The 27,706-nt window shown below is 39.2% G+C and overlaps 1 protein-coding gene across 9 annotated transcripts in view; it reads left to right on the plus strand.

Annotated features, from left to right (window-relative positions):
• FHIT (fragile histidine triad diadenosine triphosphatase) overlaps positions 1-27,706 on the plus strand; it is a 1,524,027-nt gene that overhangs the window by 447,128 nt on the left and 1,049,193 nt on the right. Inside the window, 1 exon segment of one of the 9 annotated variants that reach the window (NM_001040646.1) lies at positions 6,675-6,789. The exons of the other annotated variants lie outside the window; for them this stretch is intronic. The gene's annotated coding sequence lies outside the window, so the exon portion shown is untranslated. 9 annotated transcript variants of the gene reach the window in all.

Below are 27,706 nucleotides of genomic sequence, written 5' to 3' on the forward strand. Positions count from 1 at the left end.
TTAACATTTAGATACTGAGGTTAATGATTAGGGCCAATGCATTTTTCAAGGGCCTAGAAAAATATTGAGAACTAAAAGGAAAATAAAAAGATTGTAGTTTTGAAGTATAGAGAAACTGTAGAGTCAGAACAATTAGATATTTATTGAAATGTCAACAAAATAGAACATTATGCTATTGCTATTAATTACTAAATTTAGTAATTTTAAACAGTCTATGTTTAGAGACATTTTATGAGTTAGCTTTTCTCACTTAAGAATGTCTGAATTGCATGATGATTGTTGAGAAATTTTAGCCAATTTTAATATTTTATAAACCAAATTATACATAACCAAATAATTTCAAATGCAAAAATATAAAAACCTTCTCAAAAATTTTATACCCAACAATTGTTTATCTTATATAACATGGTGTTCAGCCTGTTAAAGAAAAAGTTCCTGGGACCTAGGAAGGTCTTGTACCCCAGAGTATATACTTAAAAATTAAAGGATAGTTAATTGTCCTGGAATCCATTCTCATTGACAAGGCTATCAAAATATGCATAAGCAACCTTCTGAAGATACAGTTGAAACTAATCATTGTTGCTCACCTTCACTCTAGGGGGAAAAAAAGTCCAAAAAGGTAAAAGAAGAAAAAACAGTTTTAGCTACATATCGGACTCCCTTTAAACATATAGTACATCACTTACAGGAAAGTTGGGATTGTTAATGAGCATCAAATGAGATTGACAAGGCAAATTGCACAGTATGGGTCTTACTCAGAAAATTACCCCCAAGAAATTGTGATAATAGTAATAAAACAACACATAACTAAAATAAGAGACAGAGAAGTAGATGTCCTAGTAATTTGGAGTCTCTGAGGTCAGTTGTTACCTAGAGCTAAATGTCTTTTTAAATTCTCCAGCCACTTTCATACCTTGGATTTGATTACATCTTAAGTCCCCAGTTTCAGAATTCTTCTGATCCATGGATTATGAGTCACGCTACTGACATCTTACTTAAGGTACATCTTCTCATAAGAATGTACATCATTTCATAAGATATTTCTTTTGTACAAGTTGCCACTACTGTTTTATTTATATTTTGGTTAATGTTCCTTTTTGATTGTCTCTTTCCTCAGAATATAAGCTCAAAGAAACCAGGAATTATGGCTTTTTATGATTTTACTGAATCAATCATGGGGAAGAAAGGATGGTGACGATTGATCACTCTGTCCTTGCCAACCATGATCAATCAGGAGTGTCATAGTATTGAGACAATGTTACAAATACTTATGGTCAGGAAATACTTTAGAATGTCATTTATAAACTTAGATTCTATAATACCAAGTCAATAAATGAGTGAATGAAAGGAAGCTGTATTCAAGCTTCACCTGTATCTCTCCTACCTTCCCCCAGGGTCCAAAAGAAAAATAAATAAATAAATAGAAGAAGGAAAATAATCTGGTTTTTTTTATAAATTCTGTGACTTATAAATGAATAAAATGGCTAATTGTTCACTTGAAAAATGACTATACTTTTGGAAAGGGGCCTGAAAATTTCTTGGCAATACTTCAACTGATTAATAATTTAGAATGATGATTGACTAGAGAATGGAAGTGGAGCTAATAGCCTCTCATTTTCCTCTCGATTATTTTAGACAAATTGGTAAGTCAAGGCGGAGGTGTGGGGTGTTTCGGGGTCAACTGACTAGAAGCTCTGGATTAAAAATGCAGAGGGAGATCTGATCTCTCTAAGGTGCTGACTTCCCCTCTAATGGAGTCAGAAGCCTTGTGATGTGTTGCTTCTGCTGCTTAGCTGAGAGCTGCTGTTACACTCCCCAGAAGTCTATGTGAACTTAGGCGCCTCCCACTGTGACTGCTGTGTGACGCATCCTGCTAGGCACTGGTTAGGAAGAAACAATGGATTTAACACAGTTCTAACTTTAAGAAGTTCAAATATCTGGCAAGAGAGACACATATGTCTATAAATCATTATTCTATGAGGTGAAAAGTATTCAGTGTCTTTAGAGAGGGATATGAACAAATGCCATGGGAATCATTCGCTTACAGATTTGATGTGAGGGATCTGCCTAATTGGGAATTAGTGATTTGAAACAATGTGAGAAAGTCAAACTATATGTGTTGTGCTGGTAACAGCGTTCAAATGAGAAAATGCCTAAGAAAGTAATGCTGGCACAAGAACCTGGTTGGGATTTCCAGGGCTCCATAGAACTCTGTGTCTGTATTCAGAAAGATAGGATTTGGGTAAATTATATCCTAGAAGGAGTGAAGCTTTCCCAAGCATTCAGATGGCAAAGAATTCGCCTGCAATTCAGGAGACACAAGAGATGAGGTTTGATCCCCTAGTCAGGAAGATCCCCTGGAGGAGGAAATGGCAACCCACTCCAGTATTCTTGCTAGAAAATGCCATGGACAGAGGAGCCTGGCAGGCTATAGTCCATGGAGTCCCAAAGAGTTGGACATGACTGAGCAACTTTTTCACTTTTACAGCTTTCAGCATAACCATGTGAAAGTGAAAGGGAAAGTCAATTGTGTCCGAGTCTTTGCGACCTCATGAATTACATAGTCCATGGAATTCTCCAGGCCAGAATACTGGAGTGGGTAGCCTTTCCCTTCTCCAGGGGATCTTCCCAACCCAGGAATCAAACCCAGTTCTCCTGCATTGCAGGCAGCTTCTTTACCAGCTGAGCCACAACGGAAGCCCAAGAATACTGGAGTGGATAGCCTATCCCTTCTCCAGCAGATCTGCCCGACCCAGGAATTGAACCAGGGTCTCCTGCATTGTGGGTGGATTCTTTACCAGCTCAGCTATCAGGGAAGCCCAAGCATAACCACGGTGTAAAGCTATTCATTTATGCAGAGCTAACTTTTTACATAGACATCTACTTATTCACCAAATGTTCACTGATTACCTGCTGCTGCTGCTGCTGCTGCTGCTAAGTCGCTTCAGTCGTGTCCGACTCTGTGCGACCCCAAAGACGGCAGCCCACTGGCAGCCTGGTGGCTCCCCCGTCCCTGGGATTCTCCAGGCAAGAACACTGGGGTGGGTTGCCATTTCCTTCTCCAATGCATGAAAGTGAAAAGTGAAAGTGAAGTCGCTCAGTTGTATCTGACTCTTCGAGACCCCATGGACTGCAGCCTACAAGGCTCTTCCATCCATGGAATTTTCCAGGCAAGAGTACTGGAGTGGGGTGCCATTGATGTGTCAATTACTCATAGATTGTGATTTGAAGGAGCTGTCAGAGTGGAAGAGGGAACATAACAGGCACACAAAATACTCATTTATTTGTGGAAATGCCATGGGGGGTGTGCCAAGAGTGAAGGGATTCATCACCACTGAACAGCACGGAAGACTCCTGGTGGAGGTGAAAACTGAAGAAGGGCTTTGGAAGATAGATGGAATTTGGTCAAGTAGGGTTGACCAATGTGGGAAGGACGGCTGAAGAGAGGAAGGAGTAGTGAGCAAAGGCTTAGAGGTGTAATCCTGGGAAATTTATGGAGTAGACGTGCAGTTTGAAATGTAGACTATGCCAAGGGAAATTTCCCTCTGTAAGGCTGAGCTATCTCAGACTCAGAGGGCTTCCTTCATAAAGGACTGATGATTACCACACACTCTCCTTCACACATGGTTGCATTAACTCCTCCATACTCCTAATAAACCTACAAAATAGGCTCTAGGTAGTTGCTCAGTTGTGTCCAACTCTGTGTGGCCCCATGGACTGCAGTCTGCCAGGCTCCTCTGTCCACGGGATTCTCCAGGCAAGAATACTGGAGTGGGTTGCCATTCCCTTCTCCAGAGGTTCTAGTATTATCCCAGTTTATAGATGGGGAAACTGAGGCATGGGTGGGTTACATTACTTGCCAGTTAGTAGGCAGTGGTAGAGCTGGGATTTGAACCTAGACATACTGGCTGCAGAGTTCTGGCTTATATACAGGACGTCTGAGGATCTAAAGGAAAGTATAGGAGGGGTGGTGGTGAAGTACTGGATATCCATTCCATTTACAAATGGGAGAAAATACAGAGCTTGGAGACAGTGGGTAACTTCTCCTATATCCTTGAGCAAAGAGAGGGGCTGAGCCCCTGCCTCAAGTGACACGATGGGGATGCCAGCATGCTTGGTCCCCTTCCTCTAAGTCGGCCACGTTTGCAGCCATTCGTGGAGATAAATCCTCAGTACAGGGAAACAAAAGTGTTTTTCAGGCGCTTTTCTGCCACGGTTAGACTAGGACAGGTTTTATGAAAGGAGCTTTTCTGCATCTGCTGCCTTCCGGGGTCACATTCTTAGTGAATCTACAGCCTCAAAATGGAGCTTGTTAGTTGCGTGTCATCCAAGGGTGGCAATTAGTTGCATGTGTTTGGTTGGGTGCCAGCTCCCCGGGGCGCCAGACCTCAGTGGGGGAGCCACTGTTTGTCATGAATTAGTCTTTAAATAAAAGCAAGTTTTTAAAATGGAGCATGCTAATTTGGGTTTTGCTGACCCCCTCTGAAGAAGGCATGGCCTGTTCGGTGCCAGCTGGCTGAGTTGGCATTCAGCGAGAAACTGGGTCCCTACCAAAAATCCGCCTTGCTCCCCTCTTCCAGCTCTGGGAGCAAAATGGCAGTGAGGAGTTGGCTGGCCCTGAGAAACAAGGTGAGACAAGGGGCAGGAACAGCATGATCTGATGATGAAAGGGATTGGAGCTGCTCTGGTTATACTGGCTTCTCTCACCACCGTAGGAAGGCGAGTCCCCTGCCCCTCTCTTTCCTCACTGGCGCTGTCCTCAGCCACCCATTCAGTGACTTTCCACATAAAAGGCTTCCTCATCCCATCGCTTATACACTGCTCCTTTTTATACTCTTCCAAGTCATACTTAGGGGATTATCACTGCAGCTTTTAACTTCCCCGAGAAAGAGCTGAATGAGCGTGAATGAGGCGGAAGAGTCTTCAGTGAGAAAGTGTCCCCCACCCCAAAATGCTCACAAAACCCCTAATCACGATGTAAGAATGCCATCCTGTCTTTGGCAGCGGCTGGCTAATTAACAACTACTGTACATATAGGCGATAATTACAGAAATCGTGTCGCACACTCGTGGTAATAGAATACGGGGCAGCAGCAGTCCTAGTTCGCCCTACTACGGCGCTTTTACACACTGAGGAGCCATCCCACCAATCACGGTTTTGAAACTCAGCATTTTGCCCAATAAGTGCTAATTGGAAGATTTGTTTTCTTACACTTTCCAGGTGGATAATCTGATCCTGAGAAATGGCGACTGTCAGTTGAAAATCAACACTTGAAAACAGGAACTCTTCCATTTAAAAAAAAAATTATCTATTTTGGATTTGTTTTGCAAACATCCCTTTGTCTTCCAGTAGGTTTGCTTGGTATTGGGACAGGAGCCATGTACAAAGGCAAGACAGAAAGGGAATTTAAATAAGCTTTACTAAAATTCATTCTGAAGATTCAGGAAAGATGGGAGGTTTTTGTGTTTTTTTTTTTTTTTCTCAATATAAATATATTTGTACAGCAGATATGAGTCGTTCTGGTTACTAATGTAGTGTACATTAAATTTCCTGGAGTGAGGTTTTTTGGTTGTTTTTTCTTGATGCCAGTGCCTCTGTTCTTCTGAATGCAGCATATTAAGTTTATTAAACCCATACCCCATTCCTAAGAGACTCAGCCTGAAAGACTTCCTGACAGGACAGGAATTTGTTTGTTTGTTTATATAGATTGATGCAAATTTGACAATGAAGGACATTTTGAATACTTGAGTACCGTAAATAGTTTTAAGGGGTGTCTTATTTTTTCAAGGCAATGCATTTTGCAGTTTCTTTAAATGCTCATTTAATATTTTCCGACTCGGCAGGACAATGTGTTGCTTTTAAGGATAAGAGCCCATAATGAGCCCCTGAGCCTTTAATTTATGATATATCTGACAGGATTGTGGTGGATCTGATAGGGGATGCATGTGATTATGTCTGCAAGCTGAAAATAAACCAGCTGGTATTTGTTCTGAAAGCATTCCGAGAACACCCTCCTGTTAATGGCCCATGGCTTGATCCAGCATCTGGTAAACTAATATACTGTCATTTTTACCATGAAAGTCAGCACAAATCATTAATGATTCTAGCAGCTATTTATGTTCTTCTCTTGTCTAGAACATGCCAATTACCATGAAATTATTCCTATTAACAACATGATTGAATGATAATAACCTGACTGTAACTTGTTGGCAGAAATTCTTCCATAATGACAATAATGAAGTGTGCATTTGAGTCCTTGCTGGGTTCTGTTAAACAGGAAGGTTGAATATTATATGTTTCTAACTGTCATGAACAATACTTCTTAATGACTGTGAGAAATGAAGGAAATGTGCTATCTTGCAGATTTGCTTCTGTGTGGGAACTTATCATTTTTGTTTAATTTGTTGGGGGAAGGAGTCACTGATTGCCATTAAAAATGGTGTTCAGGGACCGCTTTGCAATACACACATATTATAATCAACACTAGTTTAGAGAGCCTAATAGAGTTCATCATTGCTCTCATTATAGACAGTATCTGAATTTTTAAATGAAATATTCCACATCTGATCATCACCAAAGGATGAAATAACGTCATCAATGCCAGTGACTAAGAAAAATATATAGATTTTGATTCTGCCATGAGATTGATAATTTAATTATCCTTTTTCTTTCAGCTAATCTTGATCCGTAGGGCCACATGACCTGACTGAAAATGCTTATCGGGCAGACGGTCCAAGATACCTAAGAGGAGCAGTGCAAAGGACAGCTATAGCTCCATGAAAATTCCTGGTAGGGCATTTACACCGGAGTAGGGCAGATTAGCCACGTTCTCCAAAGATCTGAGGAACCTAGTTAATGTGCTGTACACTTCTCGAGGCCCACCTCATATCCTTTTGTCTCACTTTTCACTCAGGCCATTGTTGTGGAAGCCAGCTTAGGGCAGTTTGTCACCAGAAGCTTCTTACCTAACCTGCATTCAGTATCCCCATTTTCTGCCGTGTTACCTTGTGTGTGACTAGCAGCCGAGGAGTGCAAGAGAGTCATTAAACTATAAAGCATGAAGCTGGAATTGGGGGAGGAGCAAGATTTTAGAGGGCATCGTATGCTCTTTTATCCTGAGTGTAATGGAAAACAACTAAAGAGTTTTAAGAAGAGGAGTAATAGTTTCCAACTTCTGGTTTTAAAATATGACTACTGTGTGGAAAATAGATTGGAGTGAGGGGCAAGAATACATGTGGGGAGAACAATTAAAAAGCTATTGCAGTAATCTATAGCGTGTTTTGTGCTACAAAAATAAAAAAGATATTTTTTAGCCTTTTTTGAAATATAAATAATACAATAAATGACAAAAAGGAAAACAAAACAGAAACATCTAACCTGTTGTGTGATTGATGATTTTCAGGCACAACAGCACTTACTAATGAATAGAAAAAATAAATTTTATTCTTTTTATCTACTTTTCTCCCAGCTTAAGCTACATGTATATTTTTGGAAGCTTCAGTTCCTAAGAAAATTCCGTAATTTCCGCTGTACCAGCTCTCATTGTGTGACTGAGTGAGGTTAATTAAGGTCCCAGTCCCTTAAGAAAGTTAATTTTTATCCTTGGGGATTCTGAACAACCACACCTCTAGGAACTTAAAAAGTAGGTGCTTTCATTGGAATTCTTCTAACATGGGGACTGTGCAGAAAGGAACAACTGCAACAGTCCAAAATGTTTACTATCCAGTCCTTTACAGAAAAACGTACCAACTTCTGAGCTAAAGAATTAAAAACTAAACTGCATCTGTACTTACAGAGTGTAAAATTTGAATTTATTTTCATTAAGCGTATAAATTAATTATATACAAATGAGAAAGGTTCTTTTTTGAATGTTTTTAAGAAGTTACATTTCTTGTAAAATATTCAGAATTACTTGTTAGAATTAAAAGGCAAAATGTAGAGTACATTAATATAAATATTTTAAGTCACTTTAAATATGCCAGATTTTAATTTTTCACCATATTTTAACATTTTAATTCAATCTCGCTAGTTTTATAAAACAATAATTTTCAGTTTTATGTCCAGTGTCTATCTAGTTGCAATCTATTATCTAATATCAGTGTAAAGAACTGATATCAAATTTCATGCATCTCATGTTGTGACCTTCATATATTCAAGTTTCAAAACGTCTACATTATTTAATATTGCAAAATGTGCATAAACCACTATGTCTGCTGAAATTTGTGAGACCTCTGAAACTATGAAATGGCACTGGAAGATTCTGATAAAAGAAGAAAGATGTGCAGCACTACTGGAAACTGAGTTCTTTTTAATGCAAGAATTGGTTCATGCTTTCTGAGAGGAAAGACCTAGCAAATTAATTTGTCTTTCTCTCATTTGAGCCCATTACTGCTTGGATCATACCCACACCACCTAGCAGTATGCTTGTCCGTGGCCTGCAGTCTGGCAGTTGCCCTGCCCAACAACTCACAACTCTTCTCGACATTTAGATTCAGTCACCTTTTCTTCAGTGACATTGAGCAAGAGAGGTCAAGAAGCACTTTCCCAGAGCATTAAACCATGTTAAACACGAGAATAAAAAGTACTAGTTTTACTGTACAAGAGCCAAGCATCAAATCCCGTGTAACAGAGGTCTGATGTGTTTTCTTGTCATTTTTGGTAGAGATATGAAGATGCCTCTAAAGTGTGGGGTTCAGGATACATCAAATGATAGAGTAATATAATACACAATGTACAAGCTATATAAATGCAAGGAGAAATAAACAGAAACCAAATAATGGAGCATTTTAAACTCTGAATCTATGGAAAATCAAGTAGATAAAAAATAATCTGATTAAAATAATTGATAATGATGAAATTTATATTTAAATTTATATTTAAAGTTATATTGAAAGTTATATTTAAGCTTAGACCCTGATAATAGAGAATATTCTTCTTTTCATGGGCTTTTGGAAAAGTTGTAGTTCATGGATTTTATAGGTTACAAAGACATCACAGAGAATTGCAAAAAGGTTGAAATAATGAAGTCCTCATCACCTAAATTTGTTATCAAAATTTTGCATTCTGGACATTTAAAATGCTTTGATAAGCAACTCTTAATTAAAAGAAACATTAAAACCCAACTTGAAATATATCTGGACACCATTGTTAATGAAAATGTAACACATAAATTTATTGGCTACAGTTGAACCTGTGCTTAGAAGAAAATCTAGAGCCTTAACACCCAAGTAACAAGCGATAACAAAAGAGGAAGTGTCTTAGTCTGCAGGCTGCTATGACAAAATACCACAGACTAGGTGGCATAAACAGGGAACATTTATTTCCCACAATTGTGGAGGTGAGGGCCCACTTCCTGGTTCACAGAGGTAGTTTTCTTGTGTCCTCACATGGAGGAAAGGACTAGAGAACTGTCTGGTGTCTCTTTTATAAGGACAGTAATTCCACTCATGAGGCTCCACTCTTATGACCTAGTCACCTCCCGAAATTCCCACTTCCAAATATCATCACATTGGGGGTTAAGTTTCAACATATAGATTTGAGGGGGAACATATTCATTCCATAAGATAAAGAAATTGAACATCAGATTTAAGAAAAGAGCAACAAAATAAACAGAAGCAATGCAGAAAGAGCCAAATAATAAAGACAAAATTAAAAAAATGTTATTTGGATATTAACCCTTTATCAGTCCAATCATTAGCAAATATTTTCTCCCTTGGAGTAGGCTTTCTTTCATCTGCTTTTTTTTTTTTTTTTAACATCTCACCCTCTCCTCCCCTCTCCCCACGTCCATAAGTCTGTTCTCTATGTCTGTTTCTCCATTGCTGCCCTGTAAATAAATTCTTCAGCACAATTTTCTAGATTCCATATATATGCATTAAAATATGATATCTATCTTTCTCTTTCTGACTTAAATGGTAACCCACTCCAGTATTCTTGCCTGGAAAATCCCATGGATGGAGGAGCCTGGTAGGCTACAGTCCATGGGGTCGCAAAGAGTCGGACATGACTGAGCGACTTCACTTTCACTTCTGACTTACTTTACTCTGTATAATAGGTTCTAGGTTCATCCACCTCATCAGAACTGATTCAAATGTGTTCGATTTTATGGCTGAGTAGTATTCCATTGTTTATATATGTACCACAACTTCTTTATCCAGTCATCTGTTGATGGACATCTAGGTTGCTTCCATGTTCTAGCTATTGTAAATAGTGCTGTAATGAACAATGGGATACATGTGTCTCTTTCAATTTTGGTTTCCTCAGGGTATATGCCTAGGAGTTGGATTGTGGGGTCATATGGTGGTTTTATTCCTAGTGTTTTAAGGAATCTCCATATTGTCTTCCATAGTGGCTGTATCAATTTATGTTCCCACCAACAGTGCAAGAGCATTCCCTTTTCTCCACACCCTTTCCAGCGTTTATTGTTTGTAGACTTTTTGATGATGGCCATTCTGACCAGTGTGAGGTGATATCTCATTGTAGTTTTGATTTGCATTTCTCTACCAATGAACAATGTTGAGCATATTTGCATGTGTTTGTTAGCCATCTGTCTTCTTTGGAGAAATGTCTGTTTAGATCTTTTTCCCATTTTTTGATTGGGTTGTTTGTTTTTCTGGTACTGAGTTGTATGAGCTGCTTGTATATTTTGGAAATTAATCCTTTGTCAGTTGTTTCATCTGCTATTATTTTTTCCCATTCTGCAGATTGTCTTTTCACCTTGCTTATAGTTTCCTTTGCTGTGCAAAAGCTATTAAGTTTAATCAGGTCCCACTTGTTTACTTTTGTTTTTATTTCTGTTACTGTAGGAGGTGGGTCGTAAAGGATCTTGCTTTGATTTATGTCATTGAGGGTTCCCCCTATGTTTTCCTCTAAGAGTTTTATAGTTTCTGGTCTTACATTTAGGTCTTTAATCCATTTTGAGTTTATCTTTGTGTTTGCTGTTAGGAAGTGTTCTAATTTCATTCTTTCACATGTAGCTATCCAGTTTTTCCAGCACCATTTACTGAAAGGCCGTCTTTGCCCCATTGTATATTCTTGCCTCCTTTGTCAAAAATAAGGTACCCATAGGTGCATGGGTTTATTTCTGGGCTTTCTATCTTGTTCCATTGGTCTATATTTCTGTTTTTGTGCCAGTACCATACTGTCTTGATGACCGTAGTTTTGTAGTAGAATCTGAAGTCAGGAAGGTTGATTCCTCCAGCTCCATTCTTCTTTCTCAAGACTGCTTTGGCTATTCGGGGTCTTTTGTGTTTCCATATGAATTGTGAAATTTTTTGTTCTAGTTCTGTGAAAAATGGCATTGGTAATTTGATAGGGGTCCCATTGAATCTCCAGATTGCATTTGGTAGTATAGTCATTTTCACAGTATTGATTCTTCCTACCCAGGAACGTGGAATATCTCTCCATCTGTTTATGTCATCTTTGATTTCTTTTATTAGTGTCTTATAATTTTCTGTGTACAGTTCTTTTGTCTCATTAGGTAAGTTTATTCCTAGATATTTAATTCTTTTTGTTGCCATGGTAAATGGGATTGATTCCTTAATTTCTCTTTCTGACTTTTCATTCTTAGTATATATAAATGAAAGTGATTTCTGTGTATTGGTTTTGTATCCTGCAACTTTGCCAAACTCACTAATTAGCTCTAGTAATTTTCTGATACGGTGTTTAGAATTTTCTATGTACAGCATCACGTCATCTGCAAACAGTGAGAGCTTTACTTCTTCTTTTCCTATCTGGATTCCTTTTATTTCTTTTTCTTCTCTGATTATTGTAACTAGGACTTCCAGATGTATGTTGAATAATAGTGATGAAAGTGGACACCCTTGTCTTGTTCCTGATATTAAGCAGAATGCTTTCAGTTTTTAACCATTGAAAATAATGTTTGTTGTAGGCTTATCATATATGGCCTTTACTATGTTGTGGTAGGTTCCTTCTATGCCCATTTTTTGAAGAGTTTTAATCATAAATGGGTGCTGAATTTTTTCAAAGGCTTTTTCTGCATCTATTGAGATTATCGTACAGTTTTTATTTTTCAGTTTGTTAATACGGTGTATCAGACTGCTTGATTTGCGTATATTGAAGACTACTTGCATTCCTGGAATAAACCCAACTTGATCATGGTGTAGGAGCTTTTTGACATGTTGCTGAATTCTGTTTGCTAAAATTTTGTTGAGGATTTTTGATTTTTTTATTTCTTCAGTAACCTGTTGGTTATTTAGAAGCATGTTGTTTAATCTCCATGTGTTTGCATTTGTTACTTTTTTTTCTTGTTATTGATATCTAGTCTCATAGCATTGTGGTTAGAGAAGATGCTTGATCCGAGTTCAGTTTTCTTGAATTTACTGAGGTTTGATTTGTGACCCAAGATGTGGTCTATCCTGGAGAATGTTCCATGTGCACTTGAGACGATGGTGTGTTCTTCAGCATTTGGATGGAATGTCCTGACGATATCATTGAAATTCATCTCATCTAATATATCATTTAAGACTTGTGTTTCCTTATTAATTTTCTGTTTTGATGATTTGTCCATTGGTGTGAGTGGGGTGTTAAAATGTCCTACTGTTATTGTGTTACTGTCAATTTATCCTTTTATGTCTGTTATAGTTTGTCTTATGTATTGAGGTGCTCCTATGTTGGGTGCATAGATATTTACAATTGTTATATCTTCCTCTTGGACTGATCCCTTGATCATTATGTAGTGTCCTTCCTTATCTCTTATAATCTTCTTTATTTTAAGGTCTATGTTGTCTGATGTGATTTTGCTACTCCAGCTTTCTTTTGCTTCCCATTTGCATGGAATATATTTTTCCATCCTCTCACTTTCAGTCTGTACATGTCTTTAAGTCTAAAGTGGGTTTCTTCCAGACAGCATATATATGGGTCTTATTTTTGTATACATTCAGCCAGTCTGTGTCTTTTGGTTGGAGCATTTAATCCATTTTCACTTAGAGTAATTATTGATATATATGTTCCTATTACCATTTTCTTAATTGTTTGTGGTTGATTTTGTAGATCTTTTATCTTCTCTTGTATTTCTTGACTATATAAGTACCTTTAACGTGTTTTAAAGCTGCTTTGGCGGTACTGAATCCTCTTAACTTTTGCTTGTCTGAAAAGCTTTTTATTTCTCCATCAATTTTGAATGAGATCCTTGCTGGGTGCCATAATCTTAGTTGTAGATTTTTCCCTTTCAGTACTTTAAATATATCCTGCCATTCCCTTCCGGCCTGCAGAGTTTCTGCTGAAAGATCAGCTGTTAAGCATATGGGGTTTCCCTTGTATGTTACTCGTTGCTTCTCCCTTGCTGCTTTTAATATTCTTTCTTTGTATTTAGTCTTTGTTAGTTTGATTACTATGTGTCTTGGCATGTTTCTCCTTGGGTTTATCCTGTATGGGACTCTTTGTGACTCTTGGAGTTGAGTGACTATTTCCTTTTCCATGTTGGGGAAATTTTCAACTATGAGTTCTTCAAAAATTTTCTCATACCTTTCATTTTCTGTTCTTCTGGGACCCAGATAATTCAAATGTTGGTGTGTTTGATATTGTCCCAGAGGTCTCTGAGACTGTCTTCAGTTCTTTTCATTCTTTTTACTTTATTCTGCTCTTCAGAAGTTATTTTCACCATTTTATCTTTCAGCTCACTGATTCATTCTTCTGCTGCAGATATTCTGCTATTGATTCTTTCTAGAGTATTTTTAACTTCAGTAATTGTATTGTTTGTCACTGTACATTTATTCTTTAATTCTTCTAGGTCTTTGTTAAATGATTCTTGCATTTTTTCCATTTTGTTTTCAAGATTTTTGATCATTTTTACTATCATTATTCTGAATTCTTTTTCAGGTAGTTTGCCTATTTCCTCTTCATTTATTTGGACTTCGGTGTTTCTAGTTTGTTCCTTCATTTGTGTAGTATTTCTCTGCCTTTTCATGTTTCTTTTTTTTTTTTTTAACTTATTGTTTTTGAGGTCTCCTTTTCCTGGCTTCAAGGAACGTTGAATTCTTTTTTGAAGAAGGTTGAATTCTTTCTTCCTTTTGGTATCTGCCCTCCCAAGATTGGTCCAGTGGTTTGTGTAGGCTTCATACTGGGTGAGATTTGTGCTGAGTTTTTGTTTGTTTCTTTTTCCTGTGATAGGAAAGACTGAGTGAGGTGGTAATCCTGTCTCCTGATGATTAGATTTGTATTTTTGTTTTGTTTGTTGTTCAGATGTGGCGTCCTGCACAGGGTGCTACTGGTGCTTGGGTGATACAAGGTCTTGTATTCAAGTGGTTTCCTTTGTGTGAGTTCTCGCTATCTGATACTCCCTAGTGTTAGTTCTCTGGTTGTCTAGGGTCTTAGAGTCAGTGCTTCTACTCCAAAGGCTCAGGGCTTGATCTCTCTCTTGTTCCCCATTCTGGAAGCAGCTGCAGCATCATCCTCCCTTCCAAACTTCTGTTCTTCCTTTTTTTTTTTTTTTTTCCCCAATTTTGTCAATGGTTTTACTCTGCAAAAGCTTTTAAATCTAGTTAGGTTCCTTTTTTTTTTTTTTTGCTTTTATTTCCTTTGCTTTAGAGATAGATCAAAAAACATTGACCATTTATGTCAAAAAGTGTTCTGTCTGTGTTTCATTCTAGCAGCTTTATAGTATCTGGTCTTACATTTTGGTCTTTAATCCATCTTGAGTTTATTTTTGTATATGGACAACTCTTTGTCTCATCTTGGTGAAACAAACTATCAATTCTCAGTTAAAAGAAAAAGAAATTCTGTTACTGAAGGATAAAATCAAGATGGAATTAGTAATGGCTAACTCTCCCTGCTTTAAGACCATCCAGTGTTACATTTCAGTAGTGAACCTCAGTGGGCAAATGAATTACCAAGAACCACTTTTCTTTTAGATTGCACTTGTGTCTGTGTGTCCACAGTTCATTGTCAAATAAAGCCTGTCATTTGGGTGCAGCAGCTTTGCATTTTTAGTCATCTTTTATTTCCCAGTTAGGGCTTCCCAAGTGGCTCCATGACAAAAAAATTCACCTGCCAATGCAGGAGAGGCAAGTTTGATCCCTGGAGAAGGAAAGACCCTGGAGAAGGAAATGGCACCCACTCCAGTATTCTTGCCTGGTGAATCCCATGGACGGCGGAGCCTGGTGGGCTGCAGTCCATGAGGTCTCAAAGTCAGACACGACTGAGTGACAGCATGCACATATCTCCCAGTTACCTATTTGCAACAGGTCTGTTGGACAATATGAACTATCAAGGCTATGATGGTGCAAATGTTTTATGCTCCTCAGGCAGTTTATCTGTTCTGGTAATTGGTACAGTATTTATAATCTTCCTGTCTTTATCCTGAATGTGTGTCTGCATTTAGAACCATAAATTTCTCTGGATTTGAGTGGCTTTTGACAGCATGGTTTTAACTGTAACATACTCTGTTTTTCTGTATCTGTGTATGTGTATGTGTGCACACACATCCATATACATGGATATTTATTCTCACACCCACAAACAGGGTAATTTATAGCATAACACACATACAGGCTTTAAAAATTTTCCCAGCGCCTGTCGTTAACAGTTGAGTATTTTCTCTGTAGTGTGGTGCTGAGTATTACAGGGAGAAACCCCACTGAAGGTGTTTCTTTAGGCAGAAGTAAGGTGAGAAAGTCTTGGGCAGGAAGCCACGAAGATTGGAGCCTGTATGTTCTGTTGTCTGGACATCTCCCAACAGTCCCTGAGAGAGGGTGACCAGATCTTCTGGCCCATTGTGCCTTTGTTGGGAACCACACCACCATCAGGAAGATCTTCGAATCTGACTCATCAGTGAGTACCAATGGGGAGGCACCAATTTTGAAAAGACAATGAAATTTGCAATTGAAGATAACAAAATAATGAAGTAGTGCTTACCTTCTGTTTCTGTTGTCTACTGCTGATTATTTGACTTTATTAGCTTTTATTTATCCTTTAAGGAATTTTTTAAAGAAGTTTTATTTATTTACTTATTTGGCTGCACTGGGTACTTTGCCTTTGTAAAGGGAGACAAAGATTTAGGAAAGTGATACTTAGTTGGGGATTGTCTCATTCATATCACTGGGTGCCTCAGGCATTTTCTATTGTTTTCACATTTTGTTATAAGTATTAGTTTTATGTCTCCTGTCAGATTCTGTGCTTCTTGAGGGCTGAAACTATGCCTTGTGCTTCACTTGTATCTGCAAAGCATTGTTGCATAGCTTAGCATACTACTAGGTTCATGGTTGATGCTCAGTGAATGCTTGTCAGTTGAACTTCTCACAGCGTATGTGTTTAACTCTGCTTAGCTCAGTCATAGGTTGATGGTTTAGTGGGAAATTTGAGTTAAATGTTTCCTTATTTATTCAGCAGCTCAGAGTATCAGTGTATGGGATGATTAGGTAGGTATTTTTTTGTACTTATATCATTGATTTTCATGCTTTATTAATTTTTTTTTCTCTTTAATTGAGGAATCCTTTCTTTAATGGACTCCAGTGTGAAGAATGTGTACAGTATGTACAAGAGACGAATAAGGAGTTTCTCTGTTTGAAATGAGTGGAAGTTGAGGTCCCATCCTCAGTGGCCTCCTTGTCATTGCTCCCTCTTCTCTCCTGCTCCATTTCCCTGAACATCCCCAAATCAAGTGGTCAGTGAACCATCTCTGGGACTGATAGGGTATGACTTGTAAGCTGTAAAGAAAGTGTCTTTGAGGGTATTATTACATTCAGTCCATCATTTTAAAAAAAAACAGGCTTTATTTTTCTAGAGAAGCTTAAGCTTTACAGAAAAACTGAGCAGAAATTACAGTTTCTATATATCTCCACCCAGCTTGCCTCCAGTTTCCTTATCATTAGCATCTTGCATTGGTGTTGTACATTTGTTATTACTGGGGGCCCGATACTGATACATTATTATTTACTAAAGTCTCTGTTTCACTTTAGGATTTACTCTTTGTATTTATAAGAGAGCAAAATTCACCACCCTAAAATGTCAGTTTGGAATGCAGATTATATTGAGCCAAAAACAGTCAAAACACCCGGCAAGACATTTTTGACTTTCCCTTAACTGCCTAAAAGAATTTAAATACAGGGCATATTCCCAGAATAAAGCTATCTTCAGAGATATCTGCAGAGACTATGGGCTGATTGTGGTAGTGGTGACTCAGCAGGGTTTAACGATCAGAGTCTGCTTTGTGCTTTCTCTGCCTATCCCAGTAAACATTTGTTTATCAAGCATTTGTTTTTCTATGTCCATGTGAATTGCCTTCCTCCCTTTTGAAGCCCCAACCCACTGCCCTCAACGTCCTCATTTGTTTTTAGCTGAAACTGCTATTTAAGGTGAGGGTTTTGGTCATTTTTAGCAAGTTACTTAGTTTTCCTGGGTCCCTCCTATGTATACATGTTATTAAACGATTGCTTGATTTTTTCGCCTGCTAATCTGTTTCATGTCAACTTAATTCTTAGACCAGCCAGAAGTGTAGAGGAAAATGTCTTCTTCCCTGATATACAATACAGTTAGGTATTTTTTTTTCTTTCTTTCTTTTTAAAAGTCGAAGTATAGTTGATTTACAATGTTATGTTAGTTTTTGGTATATAGCAAAGCAATTCAGCTACATATATTCAGTTATACACAAATATAAATATATATACATATATATATTCTTTTTCATATTCTTTTCCATTATGGTTTGCTACAGGATATTGAATATAGTTCCCTGTGCTATACAGTAGGACCTTGCTGTTTGTCTATTCTATATATAGTGATTTATTCCAGTTCTCTGTGTTTTGAAAAATGCATCGTGTTTTATATCTACCATTATGGTATCATGCAGAATAGTTTCACTGCCTTAAAAAAGCCTTGTGTTCCACATGTTTATCCTGGGGTCCAATACTTTTTTTTGAGGGATTATAGTTGTTTTACAGTGTTGTACAACAAAGCCAATCAGCCATATGTGTACATATTTCGCCTTCCTCTAAGTTGCCACAGAGTACTGAGCTAAGCTCCCTATGCTATATGGCTGCTGCTACTACGTCACTTCAGTCGTGTCCGACTCTGTGCGACCCCATAGACAGCACCCACCAGGCTCCCCCGTCCCTGGGATTCTCCAGGCAAGAACACTGGAGTGGGTTGCCATTTCCTTCTCCAATGCATGAACGGGAAAAGTGAAAATGAAGTCGCTCAGTTGTGTCCGACTCCTAGCGACCCCATGGGCTGTAACCTACCAGGCTCCTCTGTCCATGGGATTCTCCAGGCAAGAGTACTGGAGTGGGGTGCCATTGCCTTCTCTGATGCTATATAGCAGGTTCCTACTAGTTACCTGTTTTATACATGGTAGTGTAGATATGTCAATGTTAATCTCCCAGTTCATCCAATCCTCCCCTTCCACTCCAGTGTTCACATGTCCATTCTCTATATCTGCATCTCTACTCCTGCCCTGCAAACAGGCTTTGTACCATTTTTCTAGATTACACATATAAGTGTTAATATATGATATTTGTTTTTCTCTTTCTGGTGTCACTCTGTATGACAGACTCCAGGTCCGTCCACAACTCTACTAATCACCCAATTTCATTTCTTTTTATGGCTAATAATATTCCATTGTATGTATCACATCTTTATCCATTCATCTGTCAGTGGACATTTAGGTTACTTCCATTTCTTGGCTATTGTAAATAGTACTGCAATGAACATTAGGGTGCATGTGTCTTTTTGAATTATGTTTTTTTTTTTTTCAGGGTATATGCCCAGTAGTGGGATTGCTGGGTCATATATGGCAACCCACTCCAGTACTCTTGCCTGGAAAATCCCATGGACAGAGGAGCCTGGTAGGCTGCAGTCCATGGGGTCGCTAGGAGTTGGACACGACTGAGCGACTTCACTTTCACTTTTCACTTTTCACTTTCATGCATTGGAGAAGGAAATGGCAGCCCACTCCAGTGTTCTTGCCTGGAGAATCCCAGGGACGGGGGAGCCTGGTGGGCTGCCGTCTATGGGGTCGCACAGAGTCAGACACGACTGAAGCAACTGAGCAGTAGCATGGTAGTTCTAGCTTTAGTCTTTTTCATACTGTTCTCCATAGTGACTCTATCAATTTGCATTCCCACCAACAGTACAAGAGGATTCCCTTTCCTCTACACCCTCTCCAGCATTTATTGTTTGTAGATTTTTAAAGATGGCCATTCCAACCAGTGGGAGGTGATACCTCACTGTAGTTTTGATTTGCATATTGCTTTATTTTTGGGGGCTCCAAAATCACTGCAGATACTGATTGCAGCCATGAAATTAAAAGACGCTTATTCCTTGGAAGGAAAGTTATGACCAACCTAGATAGCGTATTCAAAAGTGGAGACATTACTTTGCCAACAAAGGTCCGTCTAGTCAAGGCTATGGTTTTTCCAGTGGTCATGTATGGATGTGAGAGTTGGACTATAAAGAAGGCTGAGCACTGAAGAATTCATGCTTTTGAACTGTGGTGTTGGAGAAGACTCTTGAGAGTCCCTTGGACTGCAGTGAGGTCCAACCAGTCCATCCTAAAGGAGATTAGTCCTGGGTGTTCATTGGAAGGACTGATGCTGAAGCTGAAACTCCAATACTTTGGCCACCTCATGCAAAGAGTTGACTCATTGTAAAAGACTCTGATGCTGGGAGGGATTGGGGGCAGGAGGAGAGGAGGATGACACAGGATGAGATGGCTGGATGGCATGACCGACTTGATGGACATGAGTTTGAGTAGACTCCAGGAGTTGGTGATGGACAGGGAGGCCTGGCATGCTGTGATTCATGGGGTCACAAAGAGTCGGACACGACTGAGCGACTGAACTGAACTGAATAATGGATGATGTCTAGCATTTTTTAATGTGCCTCTTGGCCTTCTGTATGTCTTCTTTGGAGAAATGTCTATTAAGGTCTTCTGTCCTTTTTTTTTTTTTTTTTGATTGGGTTGTTTGTTTTTTTGCTATTGAACTTCATGAACTGTTTGTATATTTTAGAGATTAATCTCCTGTCAGTTGCTTCATTCGCAAATATTTTCTCCCAATCTGAGGGTTGTCTTTTCCTCTCGTTTATGGTTTTCTTTACTGTGCAAGTTTTTCAGTTTAATTAGATTCCATTTGTTTATTTTTGTTTTCATTATTCTAGGCGGTGGATCAAAATGATCTTGCTGCTATTTATGTCAGAGATTGTTCTGTTTTCCTCTAAGAATTTTATGATTTGTGGTCTTATATTTAGGTCTTGAATCCATTTTGAGTTATTTGGTGGGGGGGGGGTCCAACATTTTTTAAAGTACACTAATATTCACAAGGGTGGTGATGACAGGGATCAGGTTTGATACTGTAGAAGTTCTGCTCTGTCCCTTCATCACAACTGGAAAAATCTCCAGGTTTATATTGTCAAAGAGGCAAACTGGGATTACCAATGATGAGCATGATCCTCCTCTGTCAACTCAGAAGACCATCTACTGCTTTTGTGTTTGAAGAGCTGTAATTTATCAGTGAAACTAATTGTCGAGGTAAATTTCACCTTAACAATGCCATGTATTGTTAGACTATGTTGTGATATATTTGAATCTAATGTGTATTTATATGTGGGCAAAGGTTACTTTTGACTATTTTCATGTCCAGATTCTAGACCTGTCCTTCCAAATACTGATTTGTGCAAAACATTTTCCTTACTTTGAGAGCCTGTCTTTGACTTTGGCGCACTGCTAACTATGCACGACATTTTTAGAATGACACTGACAATGAATACAAAATATTAATAAACCAACAAGACAAGCAGTTTTCAGAAATCACATTATGTACAGTTAATGCTTAACTGACCTTTTCTGCAGTTACTTAAATCTTTTAAAAATTCATTTAATTTCAAAGGCAGAGTATTATTCTATTTATATGTAAATTGTCTTTAATTCATGCATTGATTTAGAAGACAAATCCAAAAGATCTTTTACCACAAGTGACCTTTTTGACTCTACACTTCTGGGAAAACTGTGAAGTGGTTTCTTGGTGACCCCGGATCCACCTGTGGTACAACATATGCCAAGTCTGTTCTGTGTAAATCACTCACGATTCACACAGCCAACATTGAATTATTAGCGGTATAACTGTTCTAGTTACTATCAGAAGTTCCACAGGACCATTTACGAGGATTTTTTTTTCTTTCTATTTTCATTTTCATCTGACAAATCTAATTAGAAACTTTACTAGGAAATATTGTTGTTTATTCAAAGAAAGGGCTTCCAAGTTGGCACTAGTGGTAAAGAATCCACCCGTCAATGCAGGAGACACAGAAGATGTGGGTTAGATCCCTGGTCAGGAAGATCCCCTGAAGGAGAAAACGGCTACCTACTCCATATTCTTGCCTGAAGAATCCCATGGACAGAGGAGCCTGGTGGACTATGGTCCATTGGGTCACAAAGATCCAAAGGGTTGGGCACAACTGAATGTCTGAGCACATTCAACGAAGACAGAGTTAGGTATTTAGTAGGTATTGCTTCCAAAGACTCTGGATGTCAGAGAAACGCTTAAATTTATATTGGGCTTCCCTGGTGGCTCAGACAGTAAAGAATCTGACTGCAATGCAGGAGACCTGGGTGTGATCACTTTAGGAAATTGTCTAAAGACAGTGCTTCAAAACAAGTTCTCTTTCTTCTGGAGATGCATATAATTCAAAATTGCCTAGTGTTTGTTTTTAATGGATAAAATGCAAATAACTTAAATCTTAACCAATGTAAAACATTGGAAGTAAAGTTAAAACATGCTATACTTAATCACTGTGATTAAGTATCACATGCATGCTTAATCACTCAGTATGTCCGACTCTTTGCTACTCTCTGGACTGTAGCTCATCAGGCTCCTCTGTCCATGAGATTTCCCAGGCAAGAATACTAGAGTGGGTAGCCATTCCCTTCTCCAGGGGATCTTCCCATCCCTGGGATCAAACCCACATCTCCTGCATTGGCAGGCAAATTCTCTACCCCTGAGCTACTTGGGAACAAAAACTTGCCATATATGATACATGTATCATATACACATGCTGCTGCTAAGTCGCTTCAGTCGTGTCCAACTCTGTGCGACCCCATAATGGCACCCACCAGGCTCCCCCGTCCCTGGGATTCTCCAGGCAAGATCACTGGAGTGGGTTGCCATTTCCTTCTCTAATGCATGAAAGTGAAAAGTCAAAATGAAGTCGCTCAGTCGTGTCCGACTCTTAGCGACCCCATGGGCTACAGCCCACTAGACCCTCCGTCCTGCATATCTGTGTGAGTGTCAGCTGCTCAGTCATGTCTGACTTTTTGCCACCCCATGGAATGTAGCCCATCAGGCTCCTCTGTCCATGGGATTTCCCAGGCAAGAATACTGGAATGGGTTGCCATTTCCTTCTCCAGGGATCTTTTGGATCCCAGTATCAAACCAGCATCTCCTGCATTGGCAGGCGGATTCTTTACCACTGCCTCACCTGGGAACCTAGTGGAAGGGTACCAGATACTATTAGAGCATGTAACAAAGTACCCATCCTGGGCTGAGGAATGGAGGAGGGCTTCTCTGAGCAAGTAACATTTAAGCAGTACTCAGAAAAGAAAGAAAGTGAAGTCGCTCAGTCGTGTCCGACTCTTTGCAACCCCATGGACTGTATGTAGCCCACCAGGCTCCTCCATCCATGGGATTTTCCAGGCAAGAGTATTGGAGTGGGTTGCCATTTCCTTCTCCAGAGGATCTTCCCAACCCAGGGATCGAACCTGAGTCTCCTGGATTGTAGGCAGACGCTTTACCGTCTGAGCCAAGGCAGTACTTATAGGAATGGATAAATATGCCAGAAAATATTAGTATGTGTAATAAGCTGTACTAGGGATTTTCTGCTAATTCACATTTCCTGATACTTAGCTCATCCTTCTTAGAGTTGGTGCCGTTTATATAAATATGAATTTTTCAATATAAGAAAGCATTTCCTTTTACACCTGTGATAAGATTTCACCCACATGGGTCATTACATGGAAGCCCCTGCTTTTTATCCCTTCATAGGTAGAAGATGCTGACAAATAGCATATCATACAGTAAGAGGTAGTAAAACATGTCTGTAGGATAGAAGGACCCTTTTTCTTCCCTTTCTTTTGATTTTTTCTTTTCTTTTATTATATTTCCTTCCCCACTCCTTCATTTCCTCCCTGCTTTTTTTTTTTTAATTGACTTTCCCTTTTAAGATGATTACCAGGATTCTGAAAGATGAAAGAAACCCTCTGATTTTTCCCCATGGATTAAACTTCTCACTAGAACTTGAAAAACCAGGTAGTATTTTTAAGCTGTAAGAATGCCTCTGGCTTCTCCTAGCCCTTTGTGAATTAACTCAGAGAATGTACTGAAGTTAATTTTTAAACTCATTGAATTGTATTTAAACCCATAAAAATGTATTTTTTTTTTCTAGATCAAATTAGTAATAGATAGACATGGCCCTTGATGGAATGGGAAAATCATCTCATTGATTCATATACTCATTCATTCATTCTTTATTCACAAGTATTTATCAAATCTTTACTTTGTGACAGGGCTAGTGCAAGGCACTAATGATACAAAGATGAAAAAGATGTATATGTCTTCATGTCTATCTTCTCTCACATTTGTCTAGAACAATACCAGCTTTTTCAGATGATAATTACAATTGTATGGAAACATCAGGCACATATTCCATGCCAGGCACCATTTTTAGCATTTGATATACATGTCTTCATCATGTCCCTATGAGGTAGGTTCTATTATTATTCCCATTTTATAGATGAAGTGAGACTTAGGTGAAATAACTTATAAGAGGTCAGTTATTGGCAAGTAGCACAGCTAGAGTTTGAACCATCTGCATTCTAAAGCATATTTACATTTCTTCCTGAAATCCTTATGAGTAATTTAGTAACTTGAGGAATTTCAGTTTAAGATGTCAAACTAAAGTAAACTTATAAAACTTAAAAGGTGTTTTAAATTCCTGGAAGTTGCTTACTGGTCATGGTCTTGTTTCTTGGTTTCCTACCGGAAAACATCTATCGACAGGATTTTGTAGATGAGAAAATTCAGGAACCTGGTAGTTAAGTAACTTGCCCAAGGTCAAGTTGTTGGAAAGAATATGCTTGGGATTCACCCAGAGCTGCTTATTTTGAACGATCATGCTCTCCTTCTAAAAAGGAGCTATATTTTTAAAAAATATTTCTATTTTTTTTAGTACTCACTCATGCCGAATGTAGAAATGTTACAAAACACATTCAAATGAATAACAACAACAAAAATAAACAAGACAGTGAATTTTTCTTCTGTCTCTATCACCATAGATATTCCTATCAGTTCACTTCAGTCGATCAGTTGTGTCTGACTCTTTGCGACCCCATGGACTGGAGCATGCCAAGCTTCCCTGTCCGTTACCAATTCCCGGAGCTTACTCAAACTAATGTCCATAGAGTCAGCGATGCCATCCAACCATCTTATCCTCTGTCGTCCCCTTCTCCTCCTGCCTTCAATCTTTCCCAGCATCAGGGTCTTTTCAAATGAGTCAGTTCTTTGCATCAGGTGGCCAAAGTATTGGAGTTTCAGCTTCAGCATCAGTCCTTCCAATGAATATTCAGGACTGATTTCCTTTAGGATGGACTGGTTGGATTTTCTTGAAGTACAAGGGACTCTTAAGAGTCTTCTCCAACACTGCAGTTCAAAAGCATCAATTCTTTGGCGCTCAGCTTTCTTTATAGTCCAACTCTCACATCCATACAAAACTACTGGAAAAACCATAGCATTGGCTAGACGGACCTTTGTTGGCAAAGTAATGTCTATGCTTTTTAATATACTATCTAACTTGGTCATAACTTTTCTTCCAAGGAGCAAGCATCTTTTAATTTCATGGCTTCAGTCACCATCTGCAGTGATTTTGGAGCCCCCAAAATAAAGTCTGTCACTGTTTCCCTTGTTTCCCCATCTATTTGCCATGAAGTGATGGGACCAGATGCCATGATCTTCATTTTCTGAATGTTGAGTTTTAAAGTAACATTTTCACTCTCCTCTTTCACTTTCATTAAGAGGCTCTTTAGTTCTTCTTTGCTTTCTGCCATAAGGGTGGCATCATCTGCACATCTGAGGTTATTGATATTTCTCCTGGCAATCTTGATTCCAGCTTGTGCTTCATCCAGCCCAGCATTTCTCATGATGTACTCTGCATATAAGTTAAATAAGCAGGGTGACAATATACAGCCTTGATATACTCCTTTCCCGATTTGGAACCAGTCTGTTGTTCCATGTCCAGTTCTAACTGTTGCTTCTTGACCTGCATACAGATTTCTCAGGAGGCAGATCAGGTGGTCTGGTATTCCCATCTCTTTCAGAATTTTCCACAGTTTGTTGTGATCCACGTAGTCAAAGGCTTTGGTGTAGTCAATAAAGCAAAAATAGATGTTTTTCTGGAACTCTTTTGCTTTTACAATGATCCATTGGATGTTGTCTATTTAATCTCTGGTTCCTCTGCCTTTTCTAAATCCAGCTTGAACATCTGGTTCATGGTTCATGTCCTGTTGAAGCCGGACTTGGAGAACTTTGAGCATTACTTTGCTGACATATGAGATGAGTGCAATTGTCGGGTATTTTGAGCATTCTTTGGCATTGCTTTTCTTTGGAATTGGAATGAAAACTGACCTTTTCCAGTCCTGTGGCCACTGCTGAGTTTTCCAAATTTGCTGGTATATTGAGTGAAGCACTTGAACAGTATCATCTTTTACAATTTGAAATAGCTCAACTGGAATTTCATCACCTCCACTAGCTTTGATCCTAGTGATGCTTCCTAAGGCCCACTTGATTTCACCTTCCAGAATGTCTGGCTCTAGGTGAGTGATCACACCATCATGATTATCTGGGTGGTGAAGATCTTTTTTGTATAGTTCTGTGTATTCTTGCCACCTCTTCTTAATATCTTCTGCTTCTGTTAGGTCCGTACCATTTCTGTCCTTTATTGTGCCCATCTCTGCATGAAAAGTTCCCTTGGTATCTCTGATTTTCCTGAAGAGATCTCTAGTCTTTCCCATTCTATTGTTTCCCTCTATTTCTTTGCACTGGTCACTGAGGAAGGCTTTCTTATCTCTCCTTGCTATTCTTTGGAACTCTGCATTCAAATGGGTATATCTTTCCTTTTCTTGCAGGAGAAGGTGAGTGCATGTCCTAATGAATGCGCATTGTGAGTATTTTCCTCCACTCTTTGGTACCTGTGCATTGGTTTTGTTTCTAGCCTGAAGCTGTTCCCTCCTGGAGGAAAGGGACAATTTCATTTAGTTCTGTCTCCCATAGCACCTGTCCCCCTTACTAAACATATGGTAAATTCTCAGTAAATACTTGTTGCTTTAAATTGAATTCAAATCACCCACTGCCCATCATACACCCCTTTTGCAACTACAGGATAAAACAACACAACCCCAGAGGCCAGAAGAAGGAAGGGAATCCTGTTTTTCTATCATTCTCAAATTCCTTCCCCCTGTGGCTGGAAAACTGCTCAATTGTGCTTTTGTCTGGGATGAAACTCAGAGGACACCAAGGTCAGCTTTCAGATGCGGCTGAGAACAAAGCAGCAGCCGTGAATAAATTCCCCACCAGTCCCTGGCCTATATCAGGAGTCCGGTAAATGTTGGAAGACTGCATCAAGGAGCCACTTCCCTCCATGGGGGTCTAATGGTGCACTGTCTGCCTGCAGTGAACAAAACGGGCTCATGGACTTCTTCCAGCCTACAGATTCCATAAGATATGTACCATCTCCCAGTTACCAAGGATCTCAGTCGCCATACCCAATCCTAGGGTCATCAGTCTTTCATGAAGCTCCCACTCCCGCATTGACAGGACACATTTGCAACCTCTGAAGCCTTACTCCTCTGACACTTTGGACTATCAGTTCAGTTCAGTCGCTCAGTCGTGTCCGACTCTTTGCTACCCCATGAATCGCAGCACGCCAGGCCTCCCTGTCCATCACCAACTCCCAGAGTTCACTCAGACTCACATCCATCGAGTCAGTGATGCCATCCAGCCATCTCATCCTCTGTTGTCCCCTTCTCCTTCTGCCCCCAATCCCTCCCAGCATCAGAGTCTTTTTCCAATGAGTCAACTCTTCGCATGAGGTGGCCAAAGTACTGGAGTTTCAGCTTTAGCATCAGTCCTTCCAAAGAAATCCCAGGGCTGATCTCCTTCAGAATGGACTGGTTGGATCTCCTTGCAGTCCAAGGGACTCTCAAGAGTCTTCTCCAACACCACAGTTCAAAAGCATCAATTCTTTGGCACTCAGCTTTCTTCACAGACCAACTCTCACATCCATACATGACCACAGGAAAAACCATAGCCTTGACTAGATGAACCTTTGATGGCAAAGTAATGTCTCTGCTTTTGAATATGCTGTCTAGGTTGGTCATAACTTTCCTTCCAAGGAGTAAGCGTCTTTTAATTTCATGGCTGCAGTCACCATCTGCAGTGATTTTGGAGCCCCAAAAAATAAAGTCTGACACTGTTTCCACTGTTTCCCCATCTATTTCCCATGAAGTGATGGGACCAGATGCCATGATCTTCGTTTTCTGAATGTTGAGCTTTAAGCCAACTTTTTCACTCTCCTCTTTCACTTTCATCAAGAGGCTTTTGAGTTCCTCTTCACTTTCTGTCATAAGGGTGGTGTCATCTGCACATCTAAGGTTATTGATATTTCTCCCCGCAATCTTGATTCCAGCTTGTGCTTCTTCCAGCCCAGC

This window comes from Bos taurus, chromosome 22, assembly GCF_002263795.3.
Source record: "Bos taurus isolate L1 Dominette 01449 registration number 42190680 breed Hereford chromosome 22, ARS-UCD2.0, whole genome shotgun sequence".
Lineage (NCBI taxonomy): Eukaryota > Metazoa > Chordata > Mammalia > Artiodactyla > Bovidae > Bos > Bos taurus.